The 27155-nt window shown below is 39.5% G+C and overlaps 1 protein-coding gene across 1 annotated transcript in view; it reads right to left on the bottom strand.

The window, feature by feature from the left end:
* The window catches only part of nlgn3a (neuroligin 3a), a 201643-nt gene that overhangs the window by 135442 nt on the left and 39046 nt on the right, over positions 1-27155 (bottom strand). The window lies entirely within an intron of this gene.

Below are 27155 nucleotides of genomic sequence, written 5' to 3'. Positions count from 1 at the left end.
CTGATATAATATTTTTTACAAAGGGATCAATAATTCAATCTGCTAATGCTGCATGTGATTATTATCTTCCTCTTTCATGTAAGCAGCCGTCAAGCTGAAAATCCAGTCAGAGATGACTGTTAGGATCGCAGTGTTGAGCTTAATGAAGCCAGAAACTTAAAGAGAGTCTGGTTAAGTGGAACCTGAAGTGGACATCTGGGGGTTTACTATGAATCAAGTTTGACAGAGCCAGGCTTTTTGTGTGTGCATGTGTGTGTGTGAGCTAGTCTGACAAAACCTAAAATCCCAGTCAGCGAGAACTGGTACCAAAACAATGTTTATCAACTTGCTTTGTAAACCCAGGCTTTCTTATCGGCTCTGTTCTCATAAAAAGAGGCTTTTAGTGCATCATTTAATTTCTTCAGCATGGAATGAAAGGGAACTACCTCTACCTCCAATAATATAATATAATAAAATATAATATAAGAATATGAAAACATTATTACAGCAAAAAGCAACACTGATGCTGCAGAAAATGACTAATTATGTAAATTGTTAACATATCTATTTTACCACTCAGCGCACTCTCACTGCCTATGATTTATTTCCGTAATGGCAACAGCGCGTTCTGAGCTCTTAAACTTGATACAATATATTTGAATATTACTCAAGAATTATATTTAGTTCTGACACTGTTACATAATGAAGGAAATCACAGTCAAAATGGATTTTTATTGAATTGAATATTGGATTGAATATTATCTGTGATGAAAACAAACCAATACATTTTCCGTTCAGTCCACTTTAAGCTGTAATATACCTGCAGTGTAAAAAGGAGGTCATAGTAAGGTTAAAGGAAGGGTTGAAGGAATTATGCCACATTTCATATATAATTAAACGTCATATGCTAATGTTTAATAATATAGTGAACTTTTAATGTATGTGCATGTTTGTTACAGCAGACTTCTTTTATAGCCAGCATGGACAAAAGATCAGGGAACACTACAAACATATTCAGTTATTTGGTAAGAGCAAAAACAACGGTGAGTGAAGTAAAACAATATTGTTCCTCAGATTTTCTACCGTACAGACAAAAACAAAACACAATGCAATACATAAAGTAAGGCTTGTTTTGTGGCGTGTAACGATACGCCTTGTATAGCCTATATAATGTATTTTCTCATGACTATTGATTATAGAGTGACACTATTTCCAAAGATAAGTGAAAGGTGCTTTCAAGTCAATTTCAAGCCAAAATTATAAACATAACCTGGTCTGGACACTTACTATAGTGATCTACCCAGGTTAAAAGATAACCACCTTCGAGACGCAGAAAACTCCAGATTTAGGCTCAACATACCTCGCTAACTCGCTGATCTCGCTTTGTAGTGCACCCTCTGGTGGTAAAACACAGGAATAACAAAACAAAACCCCGACTGAGATATTTTTAATCAACAAAAACATGAACTATCCCAACAGGCGGGACACTCTGTTGCTAATACTTCAGCCTGCAGAGAACTGTCTATCATTAAGGCACAGTGGGCATAACACAACCATCAGTTGCCTCCTCAGTGAACCAGTCACTTTTGAGAAAATATGAAAAACTTGTTAGCAGCATGTTTTATAGTAAGAGTGGGCCTGTTCATCCGACATTTATTACATCCCTGATGAATTATCATGGAAAGCAAAGTGATTCCAATGCTGTATTTTACAATGCCCAGTGCACTAGGCTTCTTGTCACTTTAATGTGAGTGCAGTGCCTTCATCCATATCAGAGTCGTGCAGGGATTATGAAAGTTTCTCTAGAGAACAGGTTGGCTAGAACCGGCTTTTCCTATTTTTTGATCTCTGCTCTACCTGACTTAACTTGACTGGATGGTTAGCGTTACAGCCTTACATTAAACCAAAATAAAATGAGACTGACCCAGATTTATCTGGCTAACTAATTTCATTAATGTCAGTTTTTTAGACTGTTGATTATATTCTCCTAGTGTTAAGTTATGCTTGTGATTAGTCATTCTTTCCTATTTTTATTTTTTATTTCACCCCCTCTGCTGAGACTACACTTGTGTTATTGTGTTGCATTTAGGCCTGCGGGGACTTTATGCTAAATTTAATCTGCTAATCAAGCAGGAGAGTTTATTCTTTCAGGATCTGCCTTGTGCCTGGGTCTTGTGACGCCTCATGCCTTGTGTCTCTCCACATTCCTGACATTTATTTGAATTGTTAGCGGTGACATACTTGCTTTCATAGGGCTGGTATATGTATTTATTTCCATGCACAACAGTTCAGAAAATGACTTTTACAGTAAATTGTACAAAAAATGATAGAATAAATGGTTTAAATAAATGGACAGTAGCCTCTGGTGTGTCTGTGGTTTCAATTCTGAGAAACTCCTTTATTCCCAGAAGCTCGTAATTTACTTCAGCTTGTAATAAAATCATTAAAATTGATATCTTGTGTGAAATGATTAATATGTTTGATAAGCAGTCACATAATGAGAAGGATAATGCAGCTTCAAATTGCTAGTGATCACAGATAAAGCCCTCGGCTCGTGCTGTTGTGTGGTCAGGTGCTCTCAAAGGACTTGGACAAATGCGTTCTCTAAAACACAGCAATACATTTGGGATCCCCAAAGACGAAGAGGGGCTGTGTGTGTGGATGAAAGCGCTGAAGAGAGACGGAACACACTTACAATTTATACACACTTTGAATGCTCAAACAAGTGATCATGACCTGATCATCACTCTTCAGTGCTGAATGTAGAGTTCATTTATTTTCACATTTGTAGCCTGTAGTTTATGAGGGAAAATGAATCCATCGCCCAATACGTCCCCAGGAGGGTGCAGTCACACCATCTTGTCTTATCTGCACATGTGATTTCTCTGATCACAGATGTATGATGTAAGATGTATGCTGCATGTCCATGTGGTGTGGAAGCTGCAAAGCCTCTGACTGGAGGAATGTGAGGAGAGTGGTGAGGACAACAGAGAAGATCATTGGGACTTCTCTCCCCTCCATTCAGGACATTGCTCCCAAGTGCTGCATGTCCCGAGCTGGGAATATAATCAGAGACTCCTCCCACCCTCATTATGGACTGTTTTCCGTGCTGGCCTCTGGAAAGAGGTTCTGCAGCATTTGGTCCACGGCCACAAGGCTCTGTAACAGCTTTTTTCCCCCATATCATAGTGACAGTTGTCGTTTATTCTGGATACCTTGTTTCCTCAAAATATTTGCACTACCTAACTCAACAATGTCACTTTCAATAATTTGCACGTTCAGTATGTTTCTGTTTTTGATATTTATTATTCTTTTTGTGGTATTTTTTTGATATACTTTCATATTTTAATTCTATGCTGAGCCTCTGAAACAAAATTTCGTTTTTTTTTCGTTCATTCCCACTGAATGACAATAAAGTCTGTCTAAGTCTAAGTCTAAGTCTAAGACAGAAAGGATAAAAACAAGACAAGACAAGCCTCGAGCAGTTAGAGCACAGACAGATCCTTTGACCCATGACTCTCTGTCAACTAATGGGAAAATTTGCCACTTTTAATGATGATGCCCAATCAGCGCTGATGGTAAATGTAGTCTATTAAATAAACAAATTCCTCACTTTGTGCTATGTTGACCGAGAAAGCGCAAAGTCTGTTCTTCTTCCTACACCAGAGGTGTTAAGGAAGACCTACAGGCTATTTCAGCCTGGATTTCTAGTCTCAGCCTCTGGATTGCCAGGGGTGTGCTGCTGCTCAAAAACAAAATGTGTTGTCTTCACTTGTATTGAAAACTAGCTACATGTCCAACATCAAAAGTAGAACCCCAAAATATGAGTGCAGAGGATGTTGTGGATGAGGATACTTTTTACTGTGTTTTGGCTAACTTTGATATTCAGCCATGTTTATTCGAGACAGAATAGCTGAAGAAGTGCAGCAGAGAGAGGCCGAGGTTGGCATTATACCTGGAGCCATGCGAGGGGATACAGCCTGTGAGGATGAAAGTATTAAAGGTGTTATTGGTAACATTCAGCAACTAAATGTGGTATTCCATCTTCCCGTTATCTTTTATTCTGCACCTTTCGACAAGATCTGTAGATGTATTGTTTTTTTTAATGATTTGTCTACAATATTATCAATATGACCTTTAATTTAATTTGAATATGTGTGTGCTCTTTCTCAATGAGATAACAGTATAAGCTCAAGATCCATACTGGCCGTCAGTGAATTTTGCCATGTTTTATGTTTTTTCACTGTTTATTTTGTAGGTTAGCCTGTTGAAATTGGAGTTAGCATGTTACGCAGCTAATGTGGCTAGCTATTGTACTCCCACAGGCTGGGGCGACAATGGACTAATGCTGTGATATTAAGAGACAGTCAAGATGAACTGTTCGAACGATGAGTTTAAACAAGTTGAATGCTGGTAACTTTGTTATTCATGTTCCTTTTTTGTACTTTATATTGCAGTGCGAGCTCAGCTCACATTAGCTTTGTTGTTATACAGAAGCCTATTCTGCTCCTCACCAGTATGTGTGTGCGTGTTGCTGCTGTGTGTAAATTTACTTGATAGACGTGTACTAAAGATAACGATGTCGCTAAGTATGAAAAGAAAGAGTCAGGCTGCAGGAATTAATTTGCTTGGCAACATTGTGTGACTTTGATTAGCACCCAGCAACTAGTTCGTTCAGTGAGCGTGGGCGTCAGAAGCTCGCTAACTCTGTTTTCACTTTGACATTAAAAGACTCCTTTATTGTTCCGTGTCCAAAAAGGCACATTGTCCAAGGCAGGTGAATACTTTTTGTGGGCAGGTATAATCTCACACATACATTTCTGTATGCATCAATACAGGTATTTACAAATATTAACTGGCCAATCAGCTTTTTCTTTTTTAAAATCAGGAACAGCTATTCAATTTACTCAAAGGCACCATATTAATACAGAAAAGAAGAACAACAATACAACGAATACTTTTAAGTACTACAATACTCAAATGCAACTATCAGAACTCATGTCTGACATAGGATCAAGCATGGCACAAACAAACAGACTAGAATTAGACTTTTGTGATACTTCGAAGTTGACAAATTGTATTTTTAGTTAAACCTGTTAAAGATTAATCAGGATCGCCTGATCTGTTCTGAGTGATTTCATCAGATATCTGTAACAGATGTCTCATGCAGAGCATTACACAGTTCTCACGTGGGCTCTATGAAATACTGCCTGCTTTATTTTGAGTAATTTGCAGCCTGTTTATCGTACATCACCCTGGAGACCAACTCTGTAATCTCTGTCAGAGCTTGACCAGTTGAGTCAGCACCTTTCAGGCCCTTTAACCTTTGGTTTGCAGATCGAATATTAAAATTAGAAAGTGAAACGGAGGCAGATGTAATACTATTCATATTACTTCCTGATCTCCCTGTGGGATTATGCCAGCTGTATATATAGACAACTACCAAAATAAGATTTCCACCCGCAATCATCTTGCCCTCTTTGTAAGGCTGAACATGTGATAGTGACGACCTTGTAATTTATTACTTTCCCATTCAGTTTGATGTTTATTGACATCGGTGGCTGTCAGACAGCCCAGAGCACAAACAGACACACAAAACTCCACACTTATTAAAATGTTTAGGATCTATTAACAGTCACGGTGCAACTTAAAGTCCATAAGGTCAAAAAGAAAGATAAACACTGATGGCTCAGGGATTCAAATCTGATGCAGAGATGGTTGTTTTTTCCCCTTTAAATCTGCATTAAAGAGTCTGCTTTGCAAGTCAGACAATTTAGCTTTTCACTCCTCAGACTTTCAGGGAATCTTGATGGTGCTGTAATACTTTCATGCTTTTGCTCACAGTTCATGTCCACAGTCAACTCACGTTAATCCCCCTGTAAATTGTACATACCCTTTCATCATTTCTCCCCGTAAACATCCATTTTCAGCTTGGCTGAACTGCTCTTTGTGGTTTCAGAGCACATTTATGATATTTTGAGGCGCTCGCCCCTCGCAGTGATTGGGTCTCAGGCAGAGGCTGATTACAGCATCCGAACATCAAGCACTTTCCCAGGTAGCCTCGAAAATCAGCAACTCTCCCCGGGACCCAAATAGTCGAGGAAACAAAGAGTTTTAATCAAGCGGTTGATGCATGCGCTTAATACTAATGTTTTCATCAGACACACTTTCCCCTGCTTTACTACCACATTATATTTATTAGGACACGCTTTTCTGTACAATAATCTTAAAGGCATTATCATGGAAAAGGGTTAGTCACAGCATGTGTCACTGCCCAGGGTGGGAGAAGGGATTTAGGGATATTTTTGTGCCAAGCGCTCAGGGCTCTGCTGATCTTTCCCTTACACTAGTCTTTTAAAAAGCTAAATCTAACATGCAAAATCTATTGTGCACAGATGATTCCACCGTCTCCTGTACCCATTACCATATCTGCTACATATAATTAGGGAAAAACAAAGCAGTGGAGGTAACCAGGACTGTGCAAATTGGAAATGTGGATTTTTTATGTGTAAAATGTTCTCGGTGTGATCATGATGAAGTTAATAGTTGCCAGTTGCGAAAGCTCCAATCTTACTGTTTGCTATCAGTCTGTTTATGCTGAAGTGATACTTGACTAAACTGTGCAATAGGCAAAAAGCAGCTAGACAAGAGCTTGGCTCTCATGCTCAGATTTCCATATTTATTGCCTGAAATCCTGCAGGGAGTTCAACTGAATGCCAATCGTAGAGCTGACTCACTGAAACAAATATGCATCTGCAGCCGGCACGCCACAACACAGACCCCATACTGTATGATTGATTAAAATCTACCTTTTCAAGCTAAATGTTATGGTATAAATAGCTCACTGTGTCAGCACTGAAGCTGTGATAAAACCCATTGACTGCTGTTCTGTTTGTGTTATAATGACAACAACAACAACAAAAATAATCTCTATCTACAGCAGGGCTGCCCAAATTTGGGCCCGTCGGCCAAAGTTGGCATGCAGTAAGGTCCAATTTGTTCAAGGAGAAAAAAATACATTATTTTTGTTTTTATAAATCTTTTAATGCCATTTTTTGGTGAGATAAAAATGCATTGAGGATTTATTATTTTTCCTAATAAAGGTAAAGGTTAATTTACTATCATTTACAATAACAGGGTTGTAAAACAAAACTGTGTTTAGCCCCATTATGCGCCAAAACTGAAAAAAAAAAAGCACAAAAAAACAAACTATTTAATTGAGTGGAGTGCAGAGGATGAATTTAGGAGTCTCACAGCCTGAGGAAAGAAGCTGCTCCATAGTCTGGTGGTATGGCAATGGATCCTTTGCCAGTTCGCAGCAGGGTGAACAGACTGTGGCTGGGATGGGTGCTGTCTGGAGCATGGTGAGCACAGGAAGCCAGTCAATTAAAGTAGCTTGGGAGCCTAGTGCAATTTTGCATTTCAATAAAACAATACCATATGTGTTCACCATTAGGTTTCAGTTGTGGCTCCTTAAAGGAAAAGGTTTGGCCACCCCTGATCAACAGAAGAGAGCAAGGGTCTGCTTGCGAAGGGGTCCCTGATGATTTTCAGGCCAGAGACCTGTCAAGTATTTTGACTAGTGGTCTCAGTTTGAATTTCTGTTGCATATCAAACTGGGCCTACAATACTGTGAAGGGCGGCCTGTATAGTGTGTATAGTGCTATGTTTAAACAACATACATAAAAGTATGTTTTGGGAAAAGATTTACAGAGTCTTATTTCCTCGGGCAGACGGTCCAAATAAGATCAATGTTTGTGGTTTAAAACGGTAGTTCACTGGAACAGTGGCTCCACATCTGGAGGTATCAGGAGATACATAATTGAGTGGTTGCAAGATGAATAACAAAAGATAGAAGCCGAAAAATAACACATTTCTGTAACACATAGTTCAACTTTTTGACTTATATTTGCTTTTTTTCTTATATAATTTACTGAATTATGTTTGCATTTTTGGGAACCTGAAAAGGAAATATAATGTATCTGTCTGAACTGGTCCCAGTTTGTTTTAAGGGGTCACAAACCAATAAGTATGGAAACCAAAATACCAACTGTCCTCAAGTTTACTGATCTACATGTGTAAATAGTTCTGCTTCTGTGCCATTTAATATATAACCGCTTTACCTCACTAGAAAAACAACGGAAGCTGCAGAAGGAAAAGGGGGAGGGACAGGGCGTGTAGTAAATCAAATCAAATAGCCATGGGGAAAAAAAGCAAAACTAACAGACCTGCTGAACCTCGTCAGGGATGGCAGCACCACCATACTTACAGTACATCCCCAAAGCAAACTTAGTTCCACCTTTAACACTGCATGAAGGGTACGTCAATCCCTCTTTCTTCTACATACCTGCAGACACAGGAGGAGAATGCAGGGAACACATACACCTCAGAGCACAGAAATGTCTAATTTCATCTGATGCAAATGTATGCATTGCCATTGTGAACTACGAGTCAATTACAGAATAATGCCATGCTTATTCTGAAGGGGCTGAAGGTGGAGGCACCTCAACACATTAGTATGCCAATGTGTTTAAAGGCCAATTTCACCCTGCATGCCTCTGGAACAAAACCCTCAAAGAATTTGCATTTCAACAGAATATCACTTTTCACTGCCTGTTTCTGAATCTGCGTCCCAATGGTGCTCCTATTTCACATTTCCTAGCCTGGGTGCATAATCACTTTTGTGTCAAATTGTCTTCATTGAGTTGTAATAAGCAGAAAAAGATGCCAGTGGAAACTGTCTTTTTTTCTTTCCGATCACACTTCCTGGAATTTTGCTGAGAGTTGGCGTTCTCGTTTCTGGTGGGGATTTCCTTGAGTGTACAATGTGTTTTTTTGTTAATGCATAATATTCCTCGCTAAACAGACGATAACAGGAATTGAACTGGCGGTATTCATCGCTGCACAGAGTTAAATGTAGGTTTCCTCACATTGCACAAGGAATTATTGTAAAACTCAATCATACGTTTTACATCATTTAAAATAGATTTTCAACTCCCCTCATATGAGAGGGCAAATTACAGCATCGTAACCTCTGTGTGGTCCTCCATCCCCCTCCTTTATCATTGGTAGTAATGACAGCTTTACAGAGGGAACTAATTAGCAGGTTTTGTCCTGTCAGTGCTGTCACTAGATGAGCATATGCAAGGTCTAACAGGTGGAGAAGAAAGCTTACTTCCTCTTCATTGATCTTTCACACTTTCGCTCTCTCAAGTACTTTGTGTTTTTAAAACTATTGCTCATTTAAATGGCCTGCTCGCTAAAGAGAAGCAAGGTGTTACTATCCTTTGAGCGTTTAAATGCAATTAACGGCACAATAAACATGTACAAATATACTACTGCCTGTGTGTGCAGACAGATCCACTGAAAAGCACTGAGATATTAACTGAACAACAGATTGGATTCTTCCCGGGACTTTGAATCCTAAATGTGGTTTTAAAATGAAAAAAAAAAATCTAAACATTTCAAAGGCGGCATTCAGAAACGTTTTGAAATTGTATGCTGTGTGCATGTCAAGCAATTCCATTGAAAACACAGCGCTTGCCAGAGCAGAAAAAAAACATTTCCAAAAGACAATTTCTCACTTTGAAATGTTTCTTGCCTGGAGCATACAATAAATGAGGCTCCGGTGAGCAGGCAATAACTTCTGTCAACAGTACACTAAATGTTATGAGCTGTAGATGTGCAGTATGTAGTTTAACAATATCCTATGAAACAAGCACATGAAACGCCTTTGTGCTGACAATAATGCAGCATACCAGGTACACAAAGAAGTTAAGGTAAAGGCACGTATCCACTGCTGTTTTTGTAAATTAGCTTGCACCAGGCACACAATGTGTTTTTCATGTTTATCTCCATTTTCTTTGCTTTGTAAATATAAAAAAATGACTTATGAACTATATGCCAAATATTAAATTAAAGAGGCTGTCACAATGAAATCATTGACTGTGCTGAGGTGCACTCTACACTCAGCAGGAAGGGAGCACTGTGAGTGCAGACTTTTACAAGGCTGGTGAAAAAAAGCATTAAAGCACATATCAAAAGAAAGAGCATGTCAATTATTTATCAAAGTGAGGAAAAAATCACAAGGGCAGATGCGTAAACAAACGTAAGGTTCTACAGCACGGTGCTGGAAACAGAGAAAAGGAAGGGACGAACAGAGGCCAAGGCCAGCATCTACAACCTCGCATGAGCAGTAAAAATATCAAGAATATATTAGATATTCTGACACAAAATCAAACTTCAAGTCATCCTGCAACCCAGTTAAAATTATTCATCTTTCCTTTGTTTGTTTAACCACACACTACTGCCAAAAGCATTAGTGTTCCTGCATGTGTATACAGATTTAAGTGTTCTTTGTGACCCGTAAAAGCTGCGGGGTGTGGAGGACCAGCAGCATCAGGAGCGTTGTTTATTTGCAGTAAAAGGTCAGCGTCTGCACATTTACAATGTCTCTGGTATTTACCTCAATTTGTAAACATGTAAGCATATGTGCAGGAGCAGTCAAACTTGATTGCATCTCCTATAATTCACTCTAAACATATAAAGCCCTGTGTTTGCATCCATTAATAGCACAAACACTGACATTTGATCAGGATCCCTATAAGAATTATTATCTATTCGGTTTAAATGTCTACAAGAGGAAGAAAAAAAGAACTGAGTGACCAAATCATTGAACCATGAACTTGGTTAGTATCGCCTTTGCAGGTCCATTTATCACCCCTGATACTGTGATATTAGGAGTCCTGGAGAGGCTGGATATAAGCAGCAGACATACAGCTCCTCCTCTCGCTGCTTCTACTGAGAACAGAAGCCTGATTCTCCCACCTGCAAAGCCTCCATCTGCTCCCACTACACGGCACAACAACAAAAAGCTCTGTAACCCAATACACAGCCAAGCCAACCTTGACTGTAATACCCTATGACAGTTTGTATTTGACACAGGCATATCTGCTTGATGCTTTGCAGTTATTTTCAGCGGCCACAATTGTCTCAAGAATAAATGCATTCGATGGTGCTCTAAGATATTTTTCTGTCTTTCCAAATTACACTCTGCCCCCCTTGTTTTATATCGCATCTCAACTCTTCAAACCGGTGGTCTGCAGTGCATCAGTAAGAGACGGTGCAGCACCAAGAGAGCTGGAGGAGAGAGGGCGAGTGTAGGTTTTGGTGCGGTATTAGTTATTCATGTGTGTCTGCCCTAAAGACCAAAAAACCTTGCCCAAGATCCCACAATAAAGCAAACGTGTAGTAAAAAGCAGCAACGCAGACCCCAACAACCTCTGGAGAGGAGATTTATGGGACCTCCATGAAGTGAATCTTCCAGAGGTGATGGAGGAATGAGGGCACTTTAAATCCCATTACTGTGTGATCAAAAGTTGTTTCTCACTCCAGATTATCCGGTGAGGGCACAGTGGGATCCTGCAAAGACGAACCTGAAATCCTGAGAGGTAAGGTATCGGCGGGTAACAATGGCGAGAGCGTGTGGAGCACATATTTCTCTTCATTAAGCGATAAATAATGCAGGGGAATCATATGAATAATTTTCTCCCTAATGGATATTGCATGCTGAGAAAGGATTTCCAGTTCCACTTTTTAAAAATTTAGCATGTGAAATGATGCGTCGCTATGTGACAAAGTGATTTTTCGGGGCAAGAAGAGAGTAGCGCAAATGCATCAGAAAGCTTTCGGTTATAAAAAAAAAAAAAAAAGTGAGACTGAAAAGAGAGAAAGAGAAAGAGAGATAGAGGCCGGGGACTTTTCCCATTGAGTTCGACAGCATCAAATTACTTACCCTGTCAGGCCTCGCCTCAGATATGCTGGTAAACACCAAAATGTTTTATCTAATTGTTAAGCATTAGGGGTGCTATAAATCATTTCTATACTGCTCCACTTCTCCTTCCACTGGGAAGTCTAGAGCACTGCACAAGTGAAACTCACTCAAACACCTTTATATAGCTCTTGCTGGACATATCTTTACATCTTTTTTTCTTCTTTTTGTATTGATTTGTTTGTGTCAGTGTGGTTCGAAAAGCAAAAGCTGGTGAGTGACTATGAAAGAACAATGCCCTGAACTCTCCTGATCTGGAAGGTGCCACCAGTTTCATAAGATGATCCTGTACTCATAAAATCCCGGGTTGAGTCTTTGATTAGAAATCAATGAGGAAAACGCTGAACATATGGTTGTAGAGTGCGGAAATTGCATTTCCCATCTGTCTGAATATAGGATTCCTCATATGTTTTTCTCTTCATCAAAACTCTGAGATGACATATCACAGATTGCATGCCCATTGGAAACGCAGCCTGTCACCACCGTATGGGGAAGGAAGCATGACAACCTATGGAAATTCAAATAGCATATCGGATAAGGAATGCGGGCTCTTTCATAACGGTGCGATTGGTTGGATGGATGAGTTTTAACATCACAATAAAATGCCCCTTCTTGCTGTCAAAATGTTTCATAACTTGCAGTGACACATCTGTAAAGATATGAAGGAAGCTGCGGGAGCATATGACAAAGCCCGGGTATAAAGGATGTGGACTTCTTTCAGACTTTTTTCACCCTTTTGTGATGCTACCTGCATCCAGCAGCATCACATACCATATGCATATGTTATCAAAGTAAAAATCTGCCATGAAACTTTAATGAACAGAGGAGTAGGGGGAGCGGTGCAAAAGAGAGGCTGATTTGCTGAAGGCGGTGTGGAATTGTTTTAGCGAAGCGTAGCGGACAAGAAGCAGGAAACCTGGGAGAAGAAGAACAATCGCTATAGGCATTTGCATTTCACATGTGAATGTAAGAGCCACCGCTGCAATTATATATACCACTGAGTAAGGACATGGCTGCAATCCACAAAGCAAATTTCCATGCTTTGAACAGAGCCACAGCTTGCCTGGGGACTCTGCAGCTCAGGTGGCGAGCATGGTTAATCCACCATTTGGGAGAACTTGTAAACTTTAGCCTACGTGGTCAGCAGCTAAACGTTACTTTCACATCACTAGATGCTATCTGATTGGTTGTCCTTGGACTGTAGTCTCTTTAATCTTCTTTTAATTGCAGCACACTTCCCCTAGTGAGCTACATTCCTCTTTTTTTTTAAGATAAGCAGCACAACAAGAATCCACCACCGATTGGGAAAACTGTCCTGGAGCATCAGCAAAGTTTGACCCCCGCCTACATGCAACCTATTTTGAAATCAGATTGCCCCCCGATTTACCTCCACACACCAGACAGCATTAGTCCGCAACAGGGCTGGAGTTGCTAGGCAACTGAAGACACTTGCTGCAGACTGAAATGTTTCTTTGATTCAAGGAAAGATCTTATATAATGCCTTACAGGGGAGAATTTTTTTATAATTGCATGAAGATGGTCCTAGTAATTAGAATTAATTTGATGTTATGTTTGTTGGCACAACATGCTGAATAACAGCAGGATTTGACCCCCAATGAAACATGTATTTCCTTTCAAGTTTGTCGCTTTACACAAATAAGTTTTGCAGTTATGATTAGTATTGTAAAAACAAATCTCATATATGGTGTACACACACTTCATAATGTTTTACTGAATATTGTATTAACAACAAGTGTGATTAACACACAAATTAAGTATGTTATGTTAATAGAAGCAAAGGAAAATGCATACTAATGAGTTGTGTAGATTTTGCCAGCGTTTAAGGTCAGAGAAAAATCAAAGCTTTGTGAGGACGTCAATGCATGGTGAGAACAATGAGCCTCTCCATCTCCTGTATTCCCACACATTCAAACTGTGTGAAATTGATTTGATACACAAGCAGTCACTCGTTGTCATCGCTTGTGTCAAAAAAATTGCTGCAGTGCTGCACTGCACCAGCTATCCACTATGCAAAACACAAGACTATTTCAGTAATATGTTAATTGTGGTTCATCTAGTTAACATAATATGTGGGTAGTCTGAGACAACGGTAATTACCATTTTTCTATATGCTTCTCCGTGCTGCAGGGGCCTCTGGGAAATTACCGGGGTTAGAGGTCGAGTGGTGGGCGCTCCATGCTGTGGGTGACCTAGAGAAGCCTCCTGGAAATTAAGGCAAACACGCTGCAGGGAAACGCGTAACTTGTATGTGCTTGGATTATCTAAGTCATGAGTGAAGAAGCTCATAAATATGCATATTCATTATCCAGTGCTGCATCCCTCTCACTGAATCTATCATGAAGATTAATGAATATTATTCAGTCATTCATGACTTACTGGAAGCAGCAGTTTCAACTGTGAGCAGAGAGCACCATCTACTGACCGCAGGCAGTACTCAGCAGCAGAGATGTCATTTATCCATCATATAGGCTCTTTTATGAATGTTTTAAGGCACATTTACTGTTGCTTTAACAGTAGTTTTAGCTGACATTTCTATATTTGATCATTTTTATGGCCTAAACATAATAAAGTCTTTTTGATCACAGTTAAATTAAGTTAATTGGGCTCAAACCTTTTGCAAATACCGGAAACACACGTAAAACTGACGTGAGAGTAAAAAAATATAAGTAAACAAAGTGGATTTTCTGAATTGTTTAAACTTACTATTTATGATCGAACACCTCCAGGTTGAAGTAAATGCAGTCTAGCAGATCACCACTAGATGTCACTGCATAACCGTGGGTCAAGCATTTGCAGAGTTTCAGTTGTATGACTCAAAATTCTAATGGATGTAAATCATGAATAAATAATAATGTTGCCCTGCTGCATGTGAAACACTTCGATTCAGACATATTGATCCCAGATATGCAGCAGTAATGTAGGTCTGGCTGAGACTTTGAAGGAGATGAATTTACAGTCTGACCTACATTCACCCCACAGCAAGCACGCACACACACACACACACACACACACACGCATGCATAAAAAATGACACTTGTGTTTACTTGCTCTTTGATATACTGTATTTATTTGCTGTCTGCTTGTTTTTCTACTTCAACATTTATCCACCTGAGTGACATTGATGAAAGTCACATTAATGGGAAACAAAAGAAAAACACTGCAGTCTGAGTTCTTTGAGGTTGCATATCAAACATACAGTCCAAGCACATCATGAAAAGCTTAGCTACATCATATTCTTATCAATTAGAGCTGAATTACGTCAGTTTCTCCAGACGTCAGGTTATTGTGCTGCTCGTCTGTCTTGCTGACAGATTTTTTTCCCATATAGTGGTTGGTGGGGTTGCGCTGCAGCAGTAGCAGACACTGCTTCCTCAGCTCTTTATTCATGCAGAGCAGGATTATGGGGTTGGACAGTAAAGGCAGGTCCAGCAGCAAATCTCTGACCGTCTCCAGACACACAGACTGGTGCTCCATCAGTGCAAACACAGCACCTACATCACATAAAGTATGGTATAAGAATGGTTAGTAATGATTTCACTGGCTTCAAATGATACAGTCAGTTAATATTTGTGATATAAAACCACAAATAAGTTCTCTAATTTATGGGTAACACTTCATGTTAAGTAGGTGGTATAAATATATTTGAAATGTCTTTGAAATTACCCCAATTAACAACAACAATTACCTAAAAATATACTGAAAATTACCTGAATAATAATTCATTTATTAAAATAATATTCTGCTATTTTCCAAAAAGCAATACAATAAAGAGCTGGGAATTTCTGTAATACATGTCCATGAAAATTCAAACCAGTTTTTGCTTAACTTATGCTGATCATGTCATTTTAACTTTTAACTAGTTTCTAGCTAACGTCCCCTCAGCAGGCCACAACACTGAAGTGAGTTGTTGCAGCTTAACTTCCAACTCTTATCTGTCCAACTTCTGCAGTAAATTGCAGCACATTTTTTGAAACATTTACAGTCTCACCGATTCAACAATCAACAATAGGCAATCAAGGAATAAAACTTTTAAACTGGGAAGTTAGTCACTTGATTTTTGATTATGAAGTTAAAATTGTTGGTTAATTGAAATTCATGGTGGTTAACAAATACATTTTTTTTTAAATTGACATTTGGTGAAAATATAAGTGGTCCTGACCTGATGAAGTTGGCCAAAAAGTAGTTGGAAATTAAACTGCAACCACTCGTTCCAATTTAGTGCTCTGCTGAGGAGAAGTTAAGCAGAAACCAGTTGGAAGTTTCGTGGAAATGAAATCACCTCCTATTTTTTAACCACTTATTATAAAATAGCAGAATGTTGTTATTAAATCATGTTGGAGTAACTTTCTTAAAATTTTGAGGTAAACATTGTGGTAATTTGGGGGTAATTTCATAGAAATTTCAAATATGCCACTCACCACCTACTAACCATGATATTTTGCGCACTGTAAAATGAAGCTTTACTGAGTTAAGACATTTATTTTGGCCAAAAGTTCAGTTCTGTTTAACTTTACACAGCCAGCAAGAAAAGGCAGAAAATAAAGTTATCTATATATTTTGTATGTATTTATTTTTTCAAAAATCTAAACTATATTTATCAATAGTCATGTTTTGAACACGGCATTTCCAAGTAACAAAAATGACTACAACAGCTTTTTAATTTACTGATCTGTCAGTTTACCATGGTAGTTTGTACACAAAAGGCTAATTCGTGGAATTGTGTTGATATGAAGTACATTGTTCATCTGGTTTCAAAGTGATTTCAATGTGATTAGGAAGAAAAAAACATTCAAAAGTTTACTGAAGCTGATATGAGATTTCAGCAGTCTGAGATGGTTAAATTAGTATCCCTAAGTTACACACTTTAGTACCTAATTTCCCTTTAATGTTTTCATGGAAGCTGCCTTCTTGCTGAGCTACAATTTAAACTACTTCTGCTGAAGGCTCTCATTAGCTGAGGCTGAATTTCGGGGGAAGTGCTGAGGATTTTCTCCCCTATCCCTTTGGAATCGCATTAAAAAAAGATCGATTCACAGCCAGCACAGACAGAAATGACTAATAATTAAAGATAAACATGGGCATGTGAATGTTGTTTCACTAAAACGTGAACCTATTCCTAAGTCAAACCGGTGAAGTAACATTTACTTACCAGGTATATGTGCTGTGAAAGTAATGAGAGATATGAGGCTGAACACTTTGGCCAGTTGCACGTTGACTCTCTGGCTCCTGTGCAGCAGCTTAGCACTCTGGACGATGGTATGTAGAACGTGAGTGTAGAAATACAGGTTCAACGGCAGAAACACAACAGTCTTCACCAGCAAAAAGACCCTCATGAATTCATCGTTAATGAAGGAGAAGCAAGTGAGGTTGACAAGATCCAGGTGATCCACATTGCTGCCCAGGAGCCGCTGGGTCAGATCCTTCAGCCCCACGGGAAGGAGAGGAAACAGAAGCTGCAGGGCCAGGAACACCCTGCTGTTTACCAGGTGCCTGCAGCCACACACCACTGTCAGGTAAATAGAGAAGGTAATAAAGGAGACATAGTGGAAGGAAGCGGAGCTTGTCAGCTGTTTGGCGCTAACCATGACTTCACACAGACGGGAGCCCAGCAGCCAGCGGCCGTGCTGTTTCCAGTAAATGGTCATGGGCCACAGGCTCAGGTTGACGAGGTTGCAGCTGGTGCTTCCGAGGATGAACATTGCCACATTGCTCCTTATCTTGCTTCGCCGGCTGAGCAGACAGGCCACCAGGGAAACCAGGATGACGATGTTCAAGCCGAAGCCAGGAACCAGGAGCAGGACTTTTGAGGAGGCGCAAAGGTTCAGGTAGAGGGACACAGCGCACAGGGAAGAAGATGTCTGATTCATGGCAAACAGGTAATCAAGGTACTTGTGTCTGCAACGGTAGAAGGGAGGACTGATTTTCCACTGCTTTACAAAATACTATAAAAGATAAGCCTGTAATACTCTTGGGTGACAAGAGCGGAAGTATGGTTTGTGCAACATGTGAAATGAGGACTCATCCCTCCATGACGTAAACATGTTTTCTTGCTCTGTCTTATCTCTACATCCAATCACCTTGACTTTTGCTGCCTCTGAAGTTTATTGTTTCTAAGACTTTCACCCAGTGGACCTAATTACAAAGGATTGGGTACATAATCCCCTTCCTCTAGTTATAAGCCTCTAATAAAACTGAAAATCTTTAGCTACTGCGCACCAACTTGACGTGACCTTAAATTCCTCTTCTTCTTTCCCACTGATTTTACAGCGCTTTCCTCTGCTGTTATCAGATGTAGCCTTGATGATTGACCGCAAATCTCCTTTTATTTGTTATTTTATTTACTGCTTCTACAATCTCAGAGGGCATTTATGTTTTTATGTTTTATCACCATTCTTCTTGCTCATTCTTTACGCCATACAAGGGGTGCTTTTGCAAGAGACTCAGATATGAATTCACGCTTCTGTCATAGTATTTTGTCCATGAAATATCAAGGTTTGTTAATTCTAGCTTCTAATTTATTACCTTGTGATCAACACGTCATTACCCAGCAGCTTCCTCCCGGGTCTACCAGTGCGGAAATAGTCCTAATGAGAGCGCAAAAGGTATTTGTTTACTTCTCTGGGGCTTTATCAATGTGACACACAGTCTGGTTGATTAAGTAGCTAACTACTCTGACATTACCTATGCGCAACATATAAAAATGGCCTCCATTACATGAGCACAGGGCAATTTAAGTGTGTGCTTCAGTGTTGGTTTTATAGCATAGGCACTTCATGATTTCCTGTGTAGGTGTATATTCACCTTCACTACGCATACTCTGGCAGACTCACACACAGGTGGAGAGGGTAATGCATAATGCAAATTGTAACAGTTTGTTCTTATTTTTACTACTTCCATTATCTGGATGTTGGATTAGTCCTTTACAGCCATGTTAGGGGCATGCTAGCAGTATGTGGACCAGTTGCTTTGGTGCAAACTGATAATTAAACTACTGGATGGATGGTGATTACTACAGACATTCATAGTCACCAGAGGAAGAATCCTACTGACTTTTCATCAGCAGATCAAAATTTAAATTTTTATGACTAAAAACCAGAAAAACAAACGTCAGCCCTGACTATAGAGTTAGGAGCATTCCAAAATCAGTTTCGGGTTCCGATACTGATGTGATTTACTCATTGAATATCGGACTGGTATCACCAATCCACGTGTTAATCCCGATTCCATAGTCTGATCTCTGCTGCTGGTAGCCGAGCTAATAGCCAAGAGTACTCATGCTGTAGCAGGTCTCAACATTATGTGCTCTGTGTTTGGGCAAGTGTAATGCGTCATGCAGTTATCCAACCAGGTAAGCGAAAAATAAATGTGATGTCTAATGTAACGTTATCTGAAAATTAACTGTGTACTGCAGGCCTATTCAACTACTTTTTTAGAAGGGCCAGATTTGAAAAAGGTAGAGTGCCAAGGGGCAAGACTTTTACATTACATATGTCTGAGCTGCTCTGAAAACTCGGAGTTTGAAATGTGTTCAAACAATGTGCTTTTGACTTTGTTCTCTCTACTATGTTTAGTAGTTTTCACAATTGAAAAGTAACATGATGCAAGAGACAGCCAGGTGGTGTGTTTACCGGCGGGGAAACTACGGCTCACAATCCCCTGTTTCAGCTCCGCCACTGGCTGTTTGTTTTTACAGTACAAACCCTGGATCACTCCTCAAATAAACAAAGCCTGAATGAGAAACATACAAGCTTTCTGACTGGATGTGAACCCAAATACAGTTCGTCAACATCAACTGACACAGGACTTTTCACCACTAAACCAAAGTTCGGTTTCAACCTTGTGCAACCTTATAATACCCACAGCATGGCAATAATATTTATGATAAACTTATTCAAGAATAAAAGAGCTCTCGTATCAGCAGCTATCCAAACACAGGTATTAGAAACTGATCAGAACTGGAAAAAAAAGTAGATTGGTGCATAGGTAATTCCTCTCAGCCTCAGTTGCACTTACTTCCCTGTTAGCCAATGTTAGTGTCGTACTGTAACATGCTAACTGAGAAGGTGAACCCTCGCAGATAGGTTGGTGATGTCTGGACACAAAAATCCGATCTGATTACGAACAAATAACGGACACATCTTCACTAAAAAAAACAGATTTGCCTGCTGTCTGAACATAGCCTGTGTCTGTTCTGTAAAAAGTTATCTTCCTCCTTGCTAACCCTCGAGTTGTTGCAGTGGCACGTAGATAACTTGACAGATCTGATTTGTTGTCCGCTTATCATTAAAGACTTGTATAATTTGTGGACCTCAGTGCTCCATATTTGAAAGTTTTAGTGCTTTTTGGATCTCATCAGGGTGTGTTTGTTTGGTTGGCATTGCTGCCTGAGTGATTTCAGCAGGCGATCTGGCGTAATTGGTCAGCAGGAAACCAGCCTGTCTAATGCATCAAAGGCCACTGTGCTGTTCACATGGCATCTAATCAGGCTGCAGGAGAGATGTGATCACTGGGCAGAGAGAGCTGGACACTGCTGAAACTTCATATCACATGCATGACATGTGGATACGCACTGAAGACACACTATGATGAATTCCTCTTATAAAACCAACACTCTGATATCACTTGCTTTGCTTTTTAGTCGCTTTTTCTCAACCTTAAAGCCTAGTTGGATATAAAGTAAGTACTAAAATAGTAGTGAGGGGGAGGAAGGATGGCAGTGGTCCTGGAGTGTTATTCAGACTTGTATGTAAATGGTGAATGCTCTCAGTTTATGTCCCTGATGGATTCAGCTTCCTGCCCCTCCAGCGGTAGGTGCTCTGAAGACTGACAGACAGGCAGACAACAGCGAGAGGTGCGGTTCTTGGAATTGATTGAAAATCAGAGATGCTTGCAGGAGCAGTTTGATCTAAACAGACTGCAGAGCAAGGGGTAGGAGTGATAGAAAAAGGAGATTGAAGAATAGAGACAAACAGAGAGAGAGAGGGAGCGCTGTCAGTCAGTCGTGAGAAGAGATCGGCCTCAAGGTGACAACGCCTTCCATGAGATGGTTTTCCACCGAGGGTAATGGAGCTTGGTTCTTGTCTCACAAAAAGCAATTTATAGCTAAGCCAACTGAGGTCTGAGCGATACAGAGTCTCACGGAGTGTCAAATATTTTCTGCAACAAATTGTGCTGAGTCAGGCCTGTAGATTTCTACCTGAGGCCCATGACGCTCTCTGCTGAAAACATGCCGCTTGTGAAAGAAGTTTAGGTTGTTAGAAGCTTCAAAGCAGCAGGAAACACATTCTTCAAGATGTTCCTCTTGCAGTCAGTATCCACCAAGCTCTAATAATCACTTTTCTTCAGGATATTCATTTCTAAGGATGCACAATATGGATTTTTTTCAGTCAATACGATAAAGATAATTACCAGATTCTCATGCCCTATGCAGATAACAGAAAATTTCAAATTTTTCTAGTTCATAACCTCTAATGCACACCTGATGTTAGAAAAGGCTGAGATGTAGTGTAGTACATTGATAACGATGTGAGCATCCACACCAATGAAGGGTAACATTCTGTGAACAGTAGCACTGAACAACACTGTATGCTGCAGCTGAGTTGACAATTAACTATCTGTTACTTCTTTACACAGAAAAAACAAAAAAGAAAACCCCAGAAGAATATGCTTTTATGCAATTCTTTAAAGATGACAGGAGTTAGGAGAATCCAACGCTCTGTCAGGAGAGTTGAGTACTTGAGTTGAAAAGATTTCTCAACAATCTCTTTGTAGTTAAAGTTATCGTTCTTGGTGTGGACAGCCCTTAAAGGTGCATAGCGCCACAGTACTTATTAAGTCAATTAAAGCAGTACGGCGTAGTATTATCAGCTCTATTCACTTGCTATAATTTCATGATAAGCCAATAGCCGATAATATAAATCCCATATAATTTATCATCCCGATATGTTTCATGTATCACTAATCATTTCCACAAGTTCATTAATCACTAGCAGGGAGGCTACTGTCATACAGTGATACTGCTGTGTTCAAAAGTTGCAGTTAATATTAATTAGGTTAATATAACCAGAGTGCTGTTGAGTAATTAATTTTTACCCTAAATCAACCCAAAAGACTCAGATCCCAAAGAGCAAAACAGGCTGTCGGAAACAAACACTTTGCATTTCTAACGTAAAAAACTCGCACTGTATGCATTAAGTGCCATCTGGGGTGGCTTGAATGATGAAGCTAATTTTGATGAGAAGACTATCATCTCGCACCTTACGACTGACTGGCGCTGAACCAACAAATCCTGATGAGGGTTACAACTGGGCTCTTTCCAAATTGTTGTTTGGATGAAAAACCCAAAAATATGGCTGGCCTGGCTGAATAGGATTTAATGTTGCTCCCAGGGAAATGAAGAGACTTGCAGTTCGAAAATCTCTCAAGCATACACACCGCTTTCCAAATCACAGACTTCATTCTTTGATCTCCCTGCCAATTTCCTGGTTTTTTGTTTTGAAAACAGACGATGTCGAATGAGATCTCACTCGAGCAGAAGAGGGTAGTGAACTCTCAAGAAATATCGGAAAGACAAAAAAGTGAACTGTATCAAACATGTTTTTAAGTGAGTGGACTGCATTATACAATTCAGATTTTTATGACTGAGAGACACACAAAACTGAATTGTGGGTAAAGTATCTACATTAAGATCCCAAATAGTTTTCTTTCTATGCACTGGAGCTAGATAAATGATCTCTTGTACCAACAGAAAAAACAATTATTAGAGAGAAGACTTTTTTTGACCAGACTAAGTGATGTGTATTGGTGCTGTTGCAAACTGTAGATTTCACTGTTGGTTGAACTATCAGGTAACTGAAGCAGATTCACTGCGGCACAGTTCTCATTCGACCTTCAGTCTCTTTTCATCAGCGTCTCAATAGTCGCCTTAGCCTGGCATGTCTTATGGATTCAGGCCCCGGGGTGTCTGCCTGTGTGGGCTAGCACTAAAACCTGTGGAAACGCTCAAGGACAAAGGCAGGTAGATGAAACCAAGACCTCTAAGACATTTTAATAATCTTCTCTCAAGCGTACAAAGTGTGGACAGAGAATTTGTGTGGCATGAAGATCAGGTCGAAGACAAACAGCGAGCATCAGGATAAACTCTCCTCTGATTAAACCATCATCTCTGATTTGAGTCGGCCCCCAGCGATTGTTATGGTTACTGTATACTGTGAGAGCAGAATGCTGTGTGCTTAATGGCACTTAATGCAGCTATAATGGGAAAACGATCACATTGAGCTTGTCATGGTGTTAAGCCTCCTTTCAAAGCAAGGGAATACATCAAGGGAATAGACTTTCCAGCTTTGTGTTTGTAATGTTTTAGGGTTTGTCTCAGTTAAGAGCTGTGCAACTTTATGTTCTGAGTTTCTGATATTTGAATATTTTAGTTTCAAGTCCTCATATTTAATTGATGGAATGGATTGATTGTCATTTCCTTCCCACATGGCCTACAGCATACAACTGGTCCAACTTATTGTGTGGAAAGTTTTCTTTTCCATTAACTCTTCTGGTTAAGTTTAGACATCTCAAGTTTTGTGGTAAAGTTTAAGACAACATCCTCATTGTTACAAATATGCATTGTTAACACTTGGTAGGAAATGGGATGGAAAGCACATCTAATCAAATTCACACGCATTGTTGACCAAACCATCAACCCTGACCGCCTAAACAAGAGTTTTGTGGGGGAGTACAAATCACATTCGACTTCTGCATTTGTCACTGAATGTAAACACATATCAGTAACCCACATTAGCTGGTTTTCTGGAAAAGTCCCCTTTCAGGAACTGATTTTTTTTTTTCTTTTTTTTTATTTCCTTTTTTTAACCAATATTATGTCTTAATTCCAAAGAAGTAAAAAAAAGGTGTATCTTAAAAGCAACACCATTCCTCTTCAAGCTCTGATTTCAAACTCAAGTAACAGAAAGCTTTTCTAGACCTCCCGTCCTCATAAAAAAAAAACAAAGAAAACATGACAAAATACTGGCCGATTGTTTAAAGGGGCTCTGTGGAATTTCTGTGTTGCACAGGAAGCCAGTCGTTATTTTATGTGAACAGATTAAATTTCTAAATGTTAGCTGCTGCTGCTATAGTTGTGTTTCACAACGTGTTTGGGTACACATAAGGGCTGGCTCACTTATCCTGCATAAGATGCAATATGCATGTGAACGGTAAGAGCAGTGTTGCGCCAGTATGGGGATGTAACAGGGTCTGGACTCAGTAAGCACCTCAGTGGCAGCAGGGACGACAATGGGACAACAAGCTAACGTGTGCCATCCAGTCGTCAGTAACACAACTACGTTAACCTTGTAGTCGGTTGTCTATGTGAATGTGTGGTTCAACACACTCTACAAGTCGGGACTTCTACTGGAGGAATGACGACCATTTTTCCAAAAGGTTTTCGCCCATTTGGGTTTTTCTTGGTGGCAGTGAAGGGAGTGTTGTCCAAACAACAAAAGAGGCAAACCAGGTAAATGTTTGGGCCCCCAAAGAACTCTGGGAAAACTAACTGGCACATTTTCTCAACTATAAACCCCCTTAAACATCCCATAAATGTGTTGATGATCACTACTCTTATAATAGGGGTTATTTACAATTTGACAATGTTGAAGTTTTGAGTTATTAATCTACCTTTTAATTGCTCTGGCTTTCAAAGTTAGTTATATGCGAAGATTCTACTAATGTGAACATTGGAAATAAAAAATACTGAGTATTGTACATTTGCAGTTTATTTTTAACATATTGGTGATGAAGGCTGGTTGGTCCCCAACATTGGGCCCCAACATACTCTAAAAATCGTTGCTGCTAACAAGTGAATCCCTCCCATGAGCAACTAAACCTATGGGAGAGTCATCTCCCATAGTTGCTCACTGAAGATCTGGTGACTGCAGAAGACATAGTAGATGATTCACATACTTTTCATACTACTCAAACCATTCATTGACCTCTCGTGCCCTGCACTGATGCATTTGTGCTCGTTATGATTCTCCAGTAATTTATTCAGGTTCTTCCTTTCATTTGTTACCATGGTTAATTTAACCAACATCCAGCTGGACAAGGCCACGGGTGTGATGCAGTGGTCTCTCAAAGTTCCTTAAATTTTAGATATGTGGAATATTTGAACTTCAATGCTAGAGTCTGTGCAGCACTTTAATGAGACTTCGCAGTTATTCTATTCAGTGGTAATAATTGACGTATTGAATCTATCCTGACTACCATCTGACAGATTTGTTTTTCAGTAAATACAACATGTCAGTGATAAATTGTAACTATAACAAAGCAATTTTTCAAGTGGATCCAGCAACCGTGATTTGTGTCTTGTGTAAACAGCTCTGATAAATGCACTCTGCTGTGTTTGTCATCCTTTTGCTCAATCATTTTCATGCTTAAATGAAGCAATTTGTTTCTCACAGCGCAATCTGTTGTAGTTGATTATCCAAGCTGGTGATGTCCACCTCGATAAAAATAGAAAACCAGTCTAGCCACCCACTTCTAATGCCAACAGGACCACAGCGGCCTTTGTTTCTGTTGAGGGTCTGGACTGATTGCAAGGAGTGACTTCTGTAGAAGAATGTGAGAAAACAGAACCTTAATTACTGTAATGAATCTTTCTGGAGAGGTATTGAAAGTGTGGCATTCGTGTGGTCTCAGCGAGAACTCATTCTGGCTTCCAGCGCTGTGGTCATTCATCATCAGAGGAGCAATACAGTGCGCGGTGGCGAGTATGATAAGAAACATGGAAAGAAAGATAGGGGGCATCAAAGAGGGAGGGTTTGTGTCAAAACTAAAGAATCTAAGATGTTATAAATCTGTTGTCTCCTTTGTAAAAATAAATAAATAAATAAATAAAAAATACAAATTACAATAATAAGTCCTGTGACAAATACTATAATTCTAAAAGATGTCTGTGGAAGCTCCGGAGGCTGAAGGCACTCCAACAGAAACAATTGGTTCTTTAATAAACTTTTTGGCCACTCAGAAACACAATTCAATCTTTCATGTATTTGCAAATAACTGATGGATTCAATTAGTGTGTAATTCAATCTTGTAGCAACACTGGTTTGAATTCTGCTCAAGCTACTTATATCTTGAAACGTTTGTAATATATATGCAAATGTATTTTCTGACACATTTCTACAAGCAAATTAAGAGTGCTAGTTTCTCATAATGGCCAATCAATTCCTCATTTAGAATATTCATTTCAGCAACAAGCAAAAAGCCTCACCCCTCGCTCAGAGTGGAAACTCTTCTGCTGAGTGATGCTTTTGCACCTTTAATTTCTCAGGAAGAAATCAAATGTGCACCACTTTTGGTTTCTAATTCGCTGCTTCCGTTTAATAAGCTTTTGCTGACAAATATCTTTGTGCTATTGAGCAGATGCACTTTACTGAACAATGTTCAATACTGGCAAATGTAATCACCAAACAGGTTTGCACTCCAAGACAATTTGTAGTCGAGAACAGAAGCATTTTTGTTACCAGCCACTGAACCAACTCATTGCTACTGTACCTTGTGAAGTGTCAAACAAAGAAGTTAAAATATAAAGGAAATAACCTGTCATGTATAATTTATGAGACATGTCTTTGCAAAGTTGTATTGCTCTTGTTTTTCTTTTGACTGCCTGCCTCAGTGTGTGAAAGGATTCCTGTGTGTGTTTTTGTACATGTTGGCATGCTCGTATGTGTTTGTTGTTTATAGACACTTGAATATTATCGCCTTAGTGTTTAATAGTACTGCATTTGTCAGTGTACTACAAGGGCTCGAGACTATCGTTGGTTGGCTACTCAGTATGCGACCTAAGAGAAATATGATGCGTTAAAATCCAAATCTGAAGGATGCAGTAAACTAATTATCTATGGGGGCGCATCCTATTTTTTCCTCGACGCTACACTGTGAACAAGCTTTCTGTCAAACTAGTGCAGCCAACAGGTAACAGAGCTTATAGAGCTAATGCAGCTAACAGCTAAACACCCAGCAGGACTGAGAGTTTACAGTTAATAAAAAGTACTGAAGTGCTTAAGATGAGAACAGTTTAGAGATTAAAGTAGTAGCAGTAGTTAAATGCTAATACCAGAAATGACATTAACAGAGAAAGAAACATTTGACTTTTGGGACTGTTTATATTCACCTTGTGACCATTGGTTAAAACAGTTTTTTCGGGATGGTTCTGGGAAACTGGTGAAAAAAGTTCCTCATCTCTAGAGGGCCCTATACTCTATTCTCATTTTAACTTGGACCAAACCTTCAGATTTCTAAATTGAGATGAATGAGGATCAAACAAGTTTTGTAT

The sequence above is a fragment of the Pagrus pagrus genome (assembly GCF_965226575.1).
Source record: "Pagrus pagrus genome assembly, chromosome: 5".
NCBI lineage: Eukaryota > Metazoa > Chordata > Actinopteri > Spariformes > Sparidae > Pagrus > Pagrus pagrus.
Note: the sequence above shows the minus strand (reverse complement) of the source record. Positions and strands in the feature narration are given on the sequence as shown.